Source organism: Equus quagga, chromosome 19 (genome assembly GCF_021613505.1).
Source record: "Equus quagga isolate Etosha38 chromosome 19, UCLA_HA_Equagga_1.0, whole genome shotgun sequence".
Taxonomy (NCBI): Eukaryota; Metazoa; Chordata; class Mammalia; order Perissodactyla; family Equidae; genus Equus; species Equus quagga.
Window position 1 is genome coordinate 29194424 of NC_060285.1, and position 12906 is coordinate 29207329.

The window sequence follows — 12906 nt, forward strand, 5'->3', positions numbered from 1 at the left end:
GGGGAGTACTCACTAAGGATGAAACCTTGCACCCAATGATGAAGCCTTGAACTAGGAAGGATAAAGTCCCTCCCCTAAGAGGATAAAGCCTATCCCAATCCTGAATAAAGTCAGAGATCTCAGAATCTGAGAGGAGACTGATCACGCCAAAAATAGGTGGCAACTGATGGAAGCAATGAGCATAACAGGCTCAATGTGGGTACTTCACTAGATTCCAGGGTTTGCCATCTCTTGGGGACTTCCTCCTTTGCATCTTACTTTCTAACACTATTTATGTCAACTTAAAAATTAAGTTGGGGGTCCGGCCCAGTGATGCAGTGGTTAAAGTGGACGCATTCCACTTTGGCAGCCCAGGGTTTGCCAGTTTGGATCCCAGGTGCAGATCTACACACCACTTATCAAGTCACACTGTGGCAGGCACCCAATATATAAAATAAAGGAAGATGGGCATGGATGTTAGCTCTGGGCAATCTTCCTCAGCAAAAAAAAATCCCTGAAAAACGAGGATTGGCAGCAGGTGTCAGCTCAGGGCTAATCTTCCTTCAAAACAAAAACCTTCATGATTTAAAAAAAAAGTAAGTTGGATAGTATTTTTTACCAGCAAAATGAGTTTATCTGGGAATAACCAAAAGAATTGCAACTTGGGATGTGTGTGCTATAGAGGATCATAGGCTAATCCAAAGAGACAAAGGAAGGGGCTTGCTTTTATAAAGAAAAAAGGGAGTTAGAAGGGTCTGCAATAAACAAAAAATCCTTTGGAGGAAACCTCGGGTCCAAAGTATAGAGGCTTCTCATTGGTTGGGCTGCTACCATCTCTCATTGGCTGGACTGTTGCTGGGTGGGGACAGAAAACTTTCTTCCTCCTGCTCAGTAGTAAAGTAATAAACACCTCTCTGTCAAAGATACAAGCATACTATCTCTTCCTGTTTGGAGTAATTGACCATGTATGATAAGACATGACATCTCCCCCTATATGCCTTCCCAATTACAAATTAGTTGAGGTTTCTTTTATTAATTTTGTAGTTACTTAGGACAATCAACTGATACTGTATGTAAATAATGAAAGACAAAATGCTTTCCCTCTAAGATCTGAAAACAGCAAGAATGACTAATCTTAACACTTCTATTAAACATTATGCAGAAAATCCTAGATAGTGCAGTGGGCAAGAAAAATAAATGAAAAGCATCAAGATTAAAAGGAAAATGTAAAGCATCTTCATCTGAAGATGACATGAAAATGTTCATAGAAACTTAAGACACCAATAAAAGATACCTGCTGGAATTAATAAGTGCATTTAACAAGATCACAGAATGCAAGGTTAATATACAAGAATCAGGTTTGTTTTTATTTACTAGCAGGAAAAATCTGGAAAATAGTTTTTAAATTCCATTTACCTTAGAATCATAAAACTTGTTTGAGAATTTTTGAATAAATATCACATGAGACATGCAAGATATATACATAAAAAAATAAAATATTCCTAATAGATATTTAAAAAGACCTTAACAATGGAGACATATACCATGTGCATTATTTGAAGATTCAATATTGTTAAGATAATTCACCTACAGATTCGTCATAATTCCAATCATAAAACTAATAAATTTTTTTATAGAAACTGATAAGCTGATTCTAAAGTTTATATGGAAATGCAAACAACCTAATAGGTACAAAGTCCTTTTTTAAAGAAAAAAAATGAGGACTTACGCATTTAAAAATTTCCATGAAGCTACAGCATGGTATTGGCAAAAAGGTAGACATAAAGATCAACTGAACAGAAGAGAGAGTTCAGAAATGAGCCCACACAAATACAGTCAAATGATTTTCAACAATGATAACAAAGCAATTCAATTGGGAAAGAAAATCACTTTAACAAATGTGTTGAAACAACTGGATTTTGGTATTGAAAAGAAGGCACATTGACCATTATCTGATATTTTACATAAAAATGAACTCAAAAGAGATCAGAAATATAATCTAAAAGCTGAACTATAAAATATCTAGGAGAAAACATAGGCGAAAGTCTTTGTGAACTGAGGTAGGCAAAAATTTCTTAGATAAGCTACAAAAAGCATGAACCATAATAGAGAAAGGTGGTAAATTGGACTTTACCAAAATCAAATATTTTACTCTTCAAAAGAGATTTTAAGAAAAGAAAAGGAAGCTACAGACAGAAAGAAAATGTTTACAATACATATATATACCAAAGTACTTTTATCCAGAATATATGTATTAAAAAAACTTTAAAAATTTAAATTTAAACATTTGAAGACCAAATAACTTTCAAAAAATGAACAAGTTTTTGAACAGGCACTTTGCCAAAGAAAATGTATAAATAATCAAAACATGTATGATAAGATCAATACATGTAGTCATCAATGAAATGCTAGTTAAAACCACCTAATGACTATAGATAATAATATTGTTCTGAATACTGGAAATTTGCTAAAAGTAGACTGCAAGTGTTCTTATCACAAAGAAAAGAAAATGGTAACTATGTAAGAAGATACGTTAGTTAGTTTGAATATAGTAATCATTTCACTATGTATATCAAATCATGTTGCACACCTTTAATGTATACAATTTTTATTAAAAAAACAGAAAATAAAACAAACAAAACGCAATAAGATACCACTGTGTACCTATGGCAATGGTTAAAATTAAAAAGACTTCTAATGCCAAACCCTGGCAGTGATGTGGAACAACCGGAACTCTCATATATTGTTGATGACAAGGTGTAATTATTCTAACACAAAAATGCTGGTCCTTTGTTGGTCTGAGTGAGAAAACCAGCACTACTATTTATCTACAGTCAATTTCTGGGATAGAAAAATTTTAAAATTGCCAATCCTGTGCCTTTATTAATATACATTTTTTTGCACTAATTTTGGGATTAGTGTTTCAAGAAGTTACATGCAAAATTACATTGAAAATAGCATTTCATGTCCAACAATGTAAATTTTGGAAATAGGCAATTCATTATTATAACATCTTAAATAGGCTTTTTGTTTTTATGTTTCCCGGCAGAGCCACAGAAATGGCATACTCTTGAGTCTCTACGTTATTTTTTGAACTTCTTTTCATTGTGTCTGAAAAATTAAGGTGACCCTGTGATGGAACCAAGAATTTCCTGCTGAGGTCAGCAGATTCACATTCAAGGAAACATTGTAAAAGATCAGAATGCTGCACATCACTTAGTTTTCCTGCTTAATAAGTAAAAAGATTCTTCTTCAAAAGTCAAAAGAAAGAAAAACGTCACAAGAAGAATCTGAAAAGTTTATTTATGGGCAAAATATCAGCCTGAGTAAAAATCATTCAAGAATGAGAAACCATTGTAGAAATAGCTATAACTTTATGAAAGATTCTGTAACATAAAATAAAAAGGAGAACTGAAGCTGGGGGGGGGGGGAAGCACTGCTTTGAAAACCATTTATCTAGAAAACAGAAATTTTGGAAAACTCTACGTTCTACTCGAAATGGATATTAAAAAAGCTGTAGTATGAAACGAGATACTGAGATAGAGGGAAATAGAGGACCAGATGATAAGCAGAGTTTAAAGAAATGAAAATACATTATGAGAAAAATAACATAGTTTCAGAACAGACAAAGGGATGAACGATTCAATGTCATGACACAAAAACAGAAAGAGAAAACCATCCTGAGGGTAATTGCTGTTCTTTAAAAGGAAACTAATTAAAATAGTGCAAAAGGAATAATCAAAGTCAGAGTAGGAGAAACATTCTCTGAGTTGAGGATTTGAATCTGTAGCTGAAAAGGGAGCCCATAAATTATCAAAAATTAGTAAAAAGAAACCAATCTTAATAAAACTTGGCAAAGTACTTGGATTTCAAAAATGAACATAATACCAACCACAAAAAAATCACACAGGCATAATGTGGGACAAACAACAACAAATAAGAGTCTATCTACAGAGGGGAAACAATTATACCTGCCTTGGACTTCTGTACAGCATTAAACTCAGAAGAAAATGAAGCAAAATTGCCAGAATTTTTACATAAAAAAATTGTGACCATGTCTAGGTACTCCTTTATGCTATTTCCCTATGCCTTAGTTTATGGTAGGCAGTCAATAAATATTTCTTAATTGAATTAAGAAGGAATAAATAAAAATGTGAATAGAGCAAGCCTTTTAAAATCACTAGGGAATGGAATAGTGTACTGGTAATAAACCCACTGAATTTTGAATAAGGAGCATGAGTTTTTAATTAAGTAGTAATTAGTGTAGCTGTTTTTCAACTCTACTTGTTGCTATTCATTATCAATATTATTAGCCTTTGGTTGTCTAAGAGAATGTAATATGATTTTCATTGCCTCCATGTTTCAGAAATGAACCAAAGTTGTTTCTTGTCAGTATACTAGAGAGTGATTGAGTCATTGATTCATTCACCCAAAATATGGGAAGCTGCTTTTTTAATGAAGAAGATTGTCCTTGAGCTAACATCTGTGCCAATCTTCCCCTATTTTATATATGAGACACCACCACAGCATGGCTTGATGAGCAGTGTGTAGGTCCACGCCTGAAATCCGAACTCGATAACCTTGGGCAGTGGAAGAAGAGCATGCAAACTTAACCACTATGCCACTGAGCCGGCCCCCAGGAAGCTTTCTTGATGATCCATCAGCAAGCATTACTAGCATAACATCCAAAGTATATCTTTACTCTGTCCCCTTTTCATCATCTCCACTGCTACCAACCAATTCAACACCATCACGTTTCACCTGGGATGTGACACATTCTGAATGGTTTCCTGTTTCTACTCTTCACCTCTCTCTGTTCTACTTCTTCAGAACCTCACTTCTACAATGCCACAATCTGTAAGGCTGTACATGAACCCTTCCTTGTCCAATTCTCTGCACTTAACTCTCACCACTAACACGCCAAGCTTGTCCTACTTTAGGACATTTATACTTGCTTTTCCCTCTGCCTGGGACACTTTGATCTGTGCTCAAGTGTCATTTCCATGACCATAATTTGTAAAACAACATATACTCTCATCACTTTTCATCTCTTAGTCCTGTTTTATTTTTCATAGCACTTGAACTCTCTTCTGAGATTTTCTTGTTTACTTGTTCAGTATCTTTTCCCCCCACATAGACAAACTCTTTGAGAACAGGGACCTTGTCTGTCTCGTTTGTTGCTATATACCAAGAACACAGGATAATTCTAGACACATAGTTCATCATTCGATACATCTTGAGTGAATGAATGAATGATTAGATAAATGAATGAATGCCTGAACATAGGAAATTATTTGGCTAGTCTCTATACTCACCCTCACAACTAACTACTTAGAAGGTTTGGAATTATGGTTCAAAACTGCAAACTAGCTGCTTTTATTTAGCTCCTTTTCTTTAATTTGGAGTGTTCAAGGAGAAAGTCTGGTTAATAAAGATATTTTATAACCTCAGTTTTGCCAGAGGAATCTGAGGGAGTAACTTGGATCCTAGAAGGGGGAAAGACAAGTTCAACATGACACAATATTAGCACATTTAGTAAAGTCTGCGTCACTTCTTGTAAATACCCACAAATGTCTGCGTTATGACATAGGTATATGACAGTAGCATGTCTGATACTGATAATTCCCTCTTTTCAACAAGGTTACTTCTATTTTGCCATGAGTGTCCAAAGAATGACTGACTGGAGAGAGAGAAGAAGGAAAGAAGGAGGAAGGGAGAGAGGGAAAAAGGAAGGGAGGAAGGAAGAAAGAAAAGGTTAATAACATTACAACAGCCAGACCAAATTAGAAAACCAAGTGAAATTCTCTGGGTTGGATTCTGAACCCAGAAAAACTGCAGTTGTTGTAAAACACCACATTACTTTCAGCAAGCAAAATGAGGGAAAATCACATCCGCAGCACTGGGTTCTGTAAATGGTGAGCTAGACAGATACCCGAGGGAACAGTCCTCAGGAAGTGTAAAGTATCGTTACTGGTGAAATGGAAAATTAGAGTTAATGAAGTTTAAAAACAGTCACCTAAAAGATTCCTTGTTGCAAACTGAGCCAAGATTTGTTTGAGGTTAGCCTATGTTTACGCTAGGCATAATGTCTAAAACGACTTCTTGGATCGTCACACTGTACATCTATTTAAAAACAGAATTTTTTTGAGGCCAGGTAATGATTTCTGAGTACACAGAGTATTTTCCTTAAAATAAATACAGACATGAAAACGAAGGGAGATGTGCTTGACAAAATGTGTCACAATATTTATCACATTACTTGAAAATGTGAAGGAATTTGTAGAATGTCATTTTAACTTTTTACTTTATTTTTTTTTTCAGATTTGAATCAGAAGGTATAATTTCATTTTATAAAACTACTATAATTGTCAAAGCATAAAAATTAAATTAAAAGTTCTCAAGGTGTTATCCAAAATGTCCACGTGAGTTTAACAGGCAAATTCTTGACTTTGTTTCTGGTTGGGGTAAAAATGCATAAATAGGATAAAGAATTAGATCAGAATTACAAAAGAACCCGTAAAATAATGAATCCCACATCTGCATTCAGGAATTATTCATTATTAGGAATGAGGAATTGCCTCAGTGAAACAATTATTTTGATATTAAGTTGTGCAAAATTATAATACTAAAGCTAAAAGGAATCTTAAGTTCAACGAGAGAATTTTTTCAGTTTCCACTTTAATTTGCTTCATTGTTAGATATGTATGCTGATGCAAGTGCAAACTATTATATCATTGCAAACAGAAATTATGAACTTTTGTATTGCATTTTTACTGATTTATTTGAATAGAAATGTTTCCACTTCATTACATAATAATGGGTATAATTTTAATAATGTATTATATTTCCTTATGTGAATTTACCATATAGTTACCATATACCTTACATTCATGCTCTTATGCCTTTATCTTAGAATTTCTTCCAACTTTCTGTTATTACACAGTATTGAAAAAAATATTGTCCTGATTATAAACCTCTTAATATTTTGATATCTAGATGCAGGGATTACTGGATCAAAAGATATGAACATCTCAGCACATTTTGCCAATTAAAACATGCTTCTGAAATGAGTGTTATTTCATAGGTCCAAAATGGTAACTTATTTACTCTATTTACTATTTCTTTTGTTGTTTTTTTTACCTAGTTACTCTTTACTAACTTCATTATAATGATGAAGATTGTAAAGCCTGAATAAGTTAAATGACTGCCCAGAAAGAAAAATAACAAATTAGTGAAAGAATTACAACTACCACCTATCCCCAAGTCCTGTATTCTTTTTACCATTTACATGCAAAATTAATGTTAATAGTATGTGTTAAAATGGCAATTCAAGACTGTTAAATCTGTGAAATTCTGAATATGAATATTTTTGAAACACAAATTGGTTAAGAAGTAGAAGTTTTAAGAAACTACTGTGATGCAAAAAGAACAAACTCAAATTCTTTCATGGTACAGCCTGAGAAGTAAGGAGAAATTCTGATGTCTCCCAACTTTTTGGAAGACCTCATATAATCCCTAGACTATCTCCCTTATGGTTTAATTCTTTAAAAGGTATTCAACAGACTTCTAATAGAATTCAAAATTCTTTAGTATATATAATATTTTTAGCTATGAGTAGATTAAACTATGATTTTCATGTATGTGCTCATTCATTCAACAAATATTTGAACTCCTACCCTGTGCATGACACTGTGATAGGCACTGGAGGCACTCCAGTGAAAACAACAACATAAAAAGGAAGGATGATGTCATTCTGCTGAGAGATACATACATATAAAAAGAGTAAGTAGAAAAAAATAAGTAAAAGACAAATTGTAGTAGGTGCTATGACAGAAACAAAAGAGTAACTGAGACTCACTGATAGCATGATGAGAGCAAAGCCCAAGGGTCTCATGTGTACTATATATAGTGGAAGAATCTGAGTTGAGTTGGGGGTGGTGGAGAGGGTTGATGAGAGGATTAGTGTCCAAAGGGATATCGAAAACATAAGAGACAATATTACCTATTTCAAGGATGGTAGAGCTGAAAAGGTATGAAATTTGGAGGCAGACATACTATTTCTGAATCTTTATTTTATCTTTAATATAAGCTTAATAATTTGTATCTCACTAGATTTTATTAAGGATCAGTTTAAACAATATATGTGAAAGGGCTTTCTATAATGTAAATCACTAATTTTTTTCTGTTTTTGGAGTAAGATTAGTCCCTAGCTAACATCCGCTGCCAATCCTCCTCTTTCTGCTGAGGAAGACTGGCCCTGAGCTAACATCCATGCCCATCTTCCTCTACTTTATACGTGGGATGCCTGCCACAGCATGGCTTGACAAGTGGTGTGTAGGTCCACACCCGGGATCCAAACCAGTGAACCCCAGGCTGCCAAAGTGGAACGTGCAAACTTAACCACTGCACCACCAGGCCAGTCCCTCACTAAAATGTTAATGATCATTACTATCTTTGTCAAGAATGATACGCTGGTGAACGTCTCTGGCTATCACTACCATGAAAGACTCTTTTAAGAAATAAGGCACTAAAATAAACTGCTTATGGAATCCTGCATGTGCGATGAGATGTTTAGGGAGACCTGATTAGACCTGGTGCTTTACAGTCACAGTCTTCAAACACATAGAAATATCTTGGACATCTTTCACCTCTTCCATTGGAAAGATCTGTGTATTGGTGGAGGAGGGAGACTTGGGAATGTCACTTATGTTCGAACCCCTACTCCTTTCCCAGTGTTAGTTTTTCCTTTCCTCATTTGGAATTATTCTTAGGAAGAAAGAGATTTGGGATTGAGGAAGAGAGGCATCTGGCTCAAATTAAACCACATGTTAACCATGCTTAAGAAATACTTACTTTCCCTCTTCTTTTTCTTTTTCTAAGGAATTTCTCCCAAATATATCACAGTATTCTTTAGGCCATGGTTGATGTAAGCAAGTATCATATATAAAGGCTAAGGAATAGAAGCAGTGAATTGAAAAGTAATGGGACACTCCCTTCCTTTGTTTACTTCCTTGTTCTGTCCAATATCCATCTGTGTGGACAGCATATGTACTAAACATGAACATATATATAAATATATATATATACATATATTCATAGAAAAATGATAGTGTTTGCATTTATCCTAAAATGATCAGAGGATCAGTAAAGGGAAATATAACTGGAGAATAGACAGGAAAAGAGAGATGGAGGGGGTCAGTGTTAATAAGGATGCTGATAATATTCATGGACAAAATGATATTAGAAATTTGTGGAAGCATTTTCAATGGTTGTGATCCTTGATCCAGCACAACTGCACAATTGTTTTTCTATTTAGATACTCAATTTTTCTTTTTTTCAAAATGTGGCAAAATGAGCTGATGATTCATGCAGGGATTCCACTCTGAGTCATGATCATGGTGATCACAGAAATAAGTGCAGACTTGTGAGCACTCACACCCACCCTCTCCTGGTAGCCTAGTCTAGTATACAGCATCACTTCTGGGAAGAACAACCCACATACCCACAAGCAAATTTCTCAGTGTACTTTCTAAGTTACTCCGAAGTCTATTCTCAGAAAGGACATTAATGAGACTCAGAATAAATTCATTATAATTTTATTTTCCCTGGCTTCCAAAGGAATATTAAATATTATTATTATTATCTTAATAATAATTATAATTATTATATTAATATTTATAATATAATATTTATATATTAATAATTATAATAATATAATTATTATATTAATATTTGGCAATGTAACAGTTGAACTACTCTACTAAAGATTGCACCTCGACTCATCTTCCTAACTGGTCAATTAAAATCTTAAAAATAGAAAGTCTAATTTTCTAATGTTAGATTATAAATTAGGAGATACCACATGCTGTGGCTATAATTAATTTTTGAAAAGTTACTATTGAACATTAGAAGTCATGGATCTAAAGAGCAGAGTGTCTTCCAATCTAACACATTTGGAGATTTTATATAAATGAAGCTAGAGTCCACAAAATGTTTTGGAAACTGTTGTATGCAGAATAGTAGCTTCTCAAAGATGTCCACATTCTAGTTCCCAAAGGTTGTGAATATGTTACATTATGCGCAATGAGGAGTTAAGGTACCTAATGGAATTAAGGGCACTACTCAGCTGAATTTAAAATAGGGAGATTGTCCTGGATTATCTGGGTGGGCCAAATGTAAATGCAGGGTCCTTAAAAGCAGAAGGAGACAGAAGAGTTAGTGTCAGAGGGATGTAATGTGATGTGATATGAGAAAGACCCAACTGGCCATTGCTGGCTTTAAAGATGATGGGTTTAAGAGACAAGGAACTCGGGTGTCTCTAGAACCTGGAAAAGGCAAGGAAATGAATTCTCCCTTAGAGTCTCCCAAAGGAATGCAGCCCTGCCGACCCCTTGATTTTAACACAGTGAAATTCGTTTTGCATTTCTGAGCTCCAGAACTGAAAGATAATAATTTTGGCTGTTTTAAGCCACAAAATTTGCGGTAATTTGTTTCTGCAGCAATAGGAAACTAATACTGGAACCCATCTAGGTCCTTTATCCCCCTCTCTCAGTATACTCCAGGCATGCTGACCTTGATTCTGTTTCTACAGAGTCAACCACCAAAGTGGGGATTTGTTTGGGAGTCATAGCCAAACATCAAGAAGTTACTTCAAATAAGCCAGAGACAGTGTAAGATGAATCATCACCAAGGATTGGTGCATACATCACTGACCCCAGAGATAAAGAGGCCACAGGCTCAGGAACTACAATCTTCAGTTGCAGGGGTTAATCAAGAAGATTCTGAGAGGAACAAAAGAACCATAATAGTAGTCCCTTCTTCCTTCCCTCAGTTCCCTGACACCAGAAAGATGTATTAAGCTTCCCCTACACCCAGATTCCATCTTGTGGAGGATAATGGTGAAGGAGTTCAACTCTAGAAGGCTAAAGGGATAAACTAAATTGAAAGAGACTGTTTAAATAGAGACCAACAAAATGCTCGTTAGAAAGTTAAAATTTCCTACCATCCTGTGTTGGTGGAAGAGAGATTAAATAAAAAATAATATAAATAAATATTCCAATTCTCTTTGTACATCTGAATATAGTGCATTAATTTTCAACCAATGTAAAATGAATAAATACTCCGTGACAAGCTAGCTTCTGGACTTGCCTGAGTCCATGTCCGACCAATAGTAATATTCCTGAAGACCCTGAGTTTTTTAACATCTTCTTTCCTCAAATTTGCATTATATTTGGACTGAATAGATAGGCATGAAGAAAGTCAGGCTGAACTCATCTATGCTTCCCCCATGGCGTCCTTCTGTTTAAATAACTCTAAATTTCCTCCATTGGAGTCACACATTTTTAATTAAAAAGCAAAACAAAACAAAAGCAGAGACACCACCTCCATAAGACAACTGAAAAAGCATGAGAGTTATAAAAGCACTCTGGAATTAGTGCAAGAGACCATAAGAATTTAAGCATTTGGAACCTGAGGTCCTTAGGTATCATAACAATAGTGTGAAGGAGGGCATCCTCCATGCCTAGTTTTAGCCTAAGGCCTCCAAACTTAGAGTGATGGGATCTTTTACTACATAGAGAAGCAAAAATAGAAGAATGTTTAGAATACAACTTACTTACTTCCATCGAATTATTCTAATCACTGTGGGTGCTTGTTAAAAATGTAGGTTCCTTAGTCACACATATTCAATCAAGATCCCCAAGGGAAATCTCTTGAGAATCTATATTTTTTAAAGTTTCTTGAATGATTTCCATCAATGGTCAGCTTTGGAAATCATTGACTTATTTCAAAATTTGAGTTATGACCAACTCTAACTAGAGGAACCAAAAAAACCGACTTTTTTTGTTTTTAATGCGGAAATATTTAAACCAACAAATCATTGCCAAGATTACTAAAATGTGCCCCATTTTCTCCTTGGAAACTTTAGAAGGGCTTTTATTGACATCATGGTAATTCCTTTGTTGTGTAAAGGAAAAATTGGGGTGTGGTTGGAATATAATATGTTTGGGTGAGTATCCAAAAATGTATATTCTGCAGAAAGGAAGCTTAAGAGTGCACTAACATTTTCAACATTGAAGTGATTATCATAAAAACATCTTTGTGGTTTATGAATAAGTCAACTACAACTTGTATTTTAAAACCCCAGAGCTGTTTTCTGAAATTTCCTTCTGAAGCTTAGGGTAAAACATATAACTCTGGAAAATGTGTATCATATGAAAGTATATTAACTACTTAATCTTACAAGTCAATCATTTTCTGGCAAATATAACTGATCAAGGATATTTGTAATGAAAGGTACATATTAAATTTCAGGACCAAGGCTTTCAAGACTAAAATAATGAGTACTTATACCATTTGCTGTCAGAAGTCAGTTTGTTTTTAGTGGAACTTATTTTATAATGAGTCAACATTATGTCATTTTCAAAACATGCCACATGATTTGGGTACTAAAAAACACACTTTAGGATTATTTAAGTCTTCAAAGTTTTCTAGTTTTATGAGGATATGCCTACTGTACTCCTAGAAAAGTGTTCATTTGCAAGCAGATTAAACCCAAAATGTTTTTAACCTCATATATTATCTACACATAGTTAAATCTTCAATTAATTTAGCTCTTTTGAAAATAAAGTGTTTTGAATCATTTTGAAGCATCATAAAATTAATCAGAAGAAAAAGGGATTTATTTTAACTTCGAATATATTTACAGACCTTCTATTGATGAATAATCCCCAGCCAAGGGGAGCCAGTTGACCACCAAAAGTATACGCTCCTCCATTTCTTTGTATCTTTTAAAAGCTTTTCCTCTGCCTGGAATTGTGTGAACTATTCTCTCCTTCGATAACTCCGGCTCATGCTTTACCGTAAGGCTTCATCTTGATTTTCACTTCCTAATGTAAAACCTTCAGTAAATCAGGGTTGGTTCCGGTG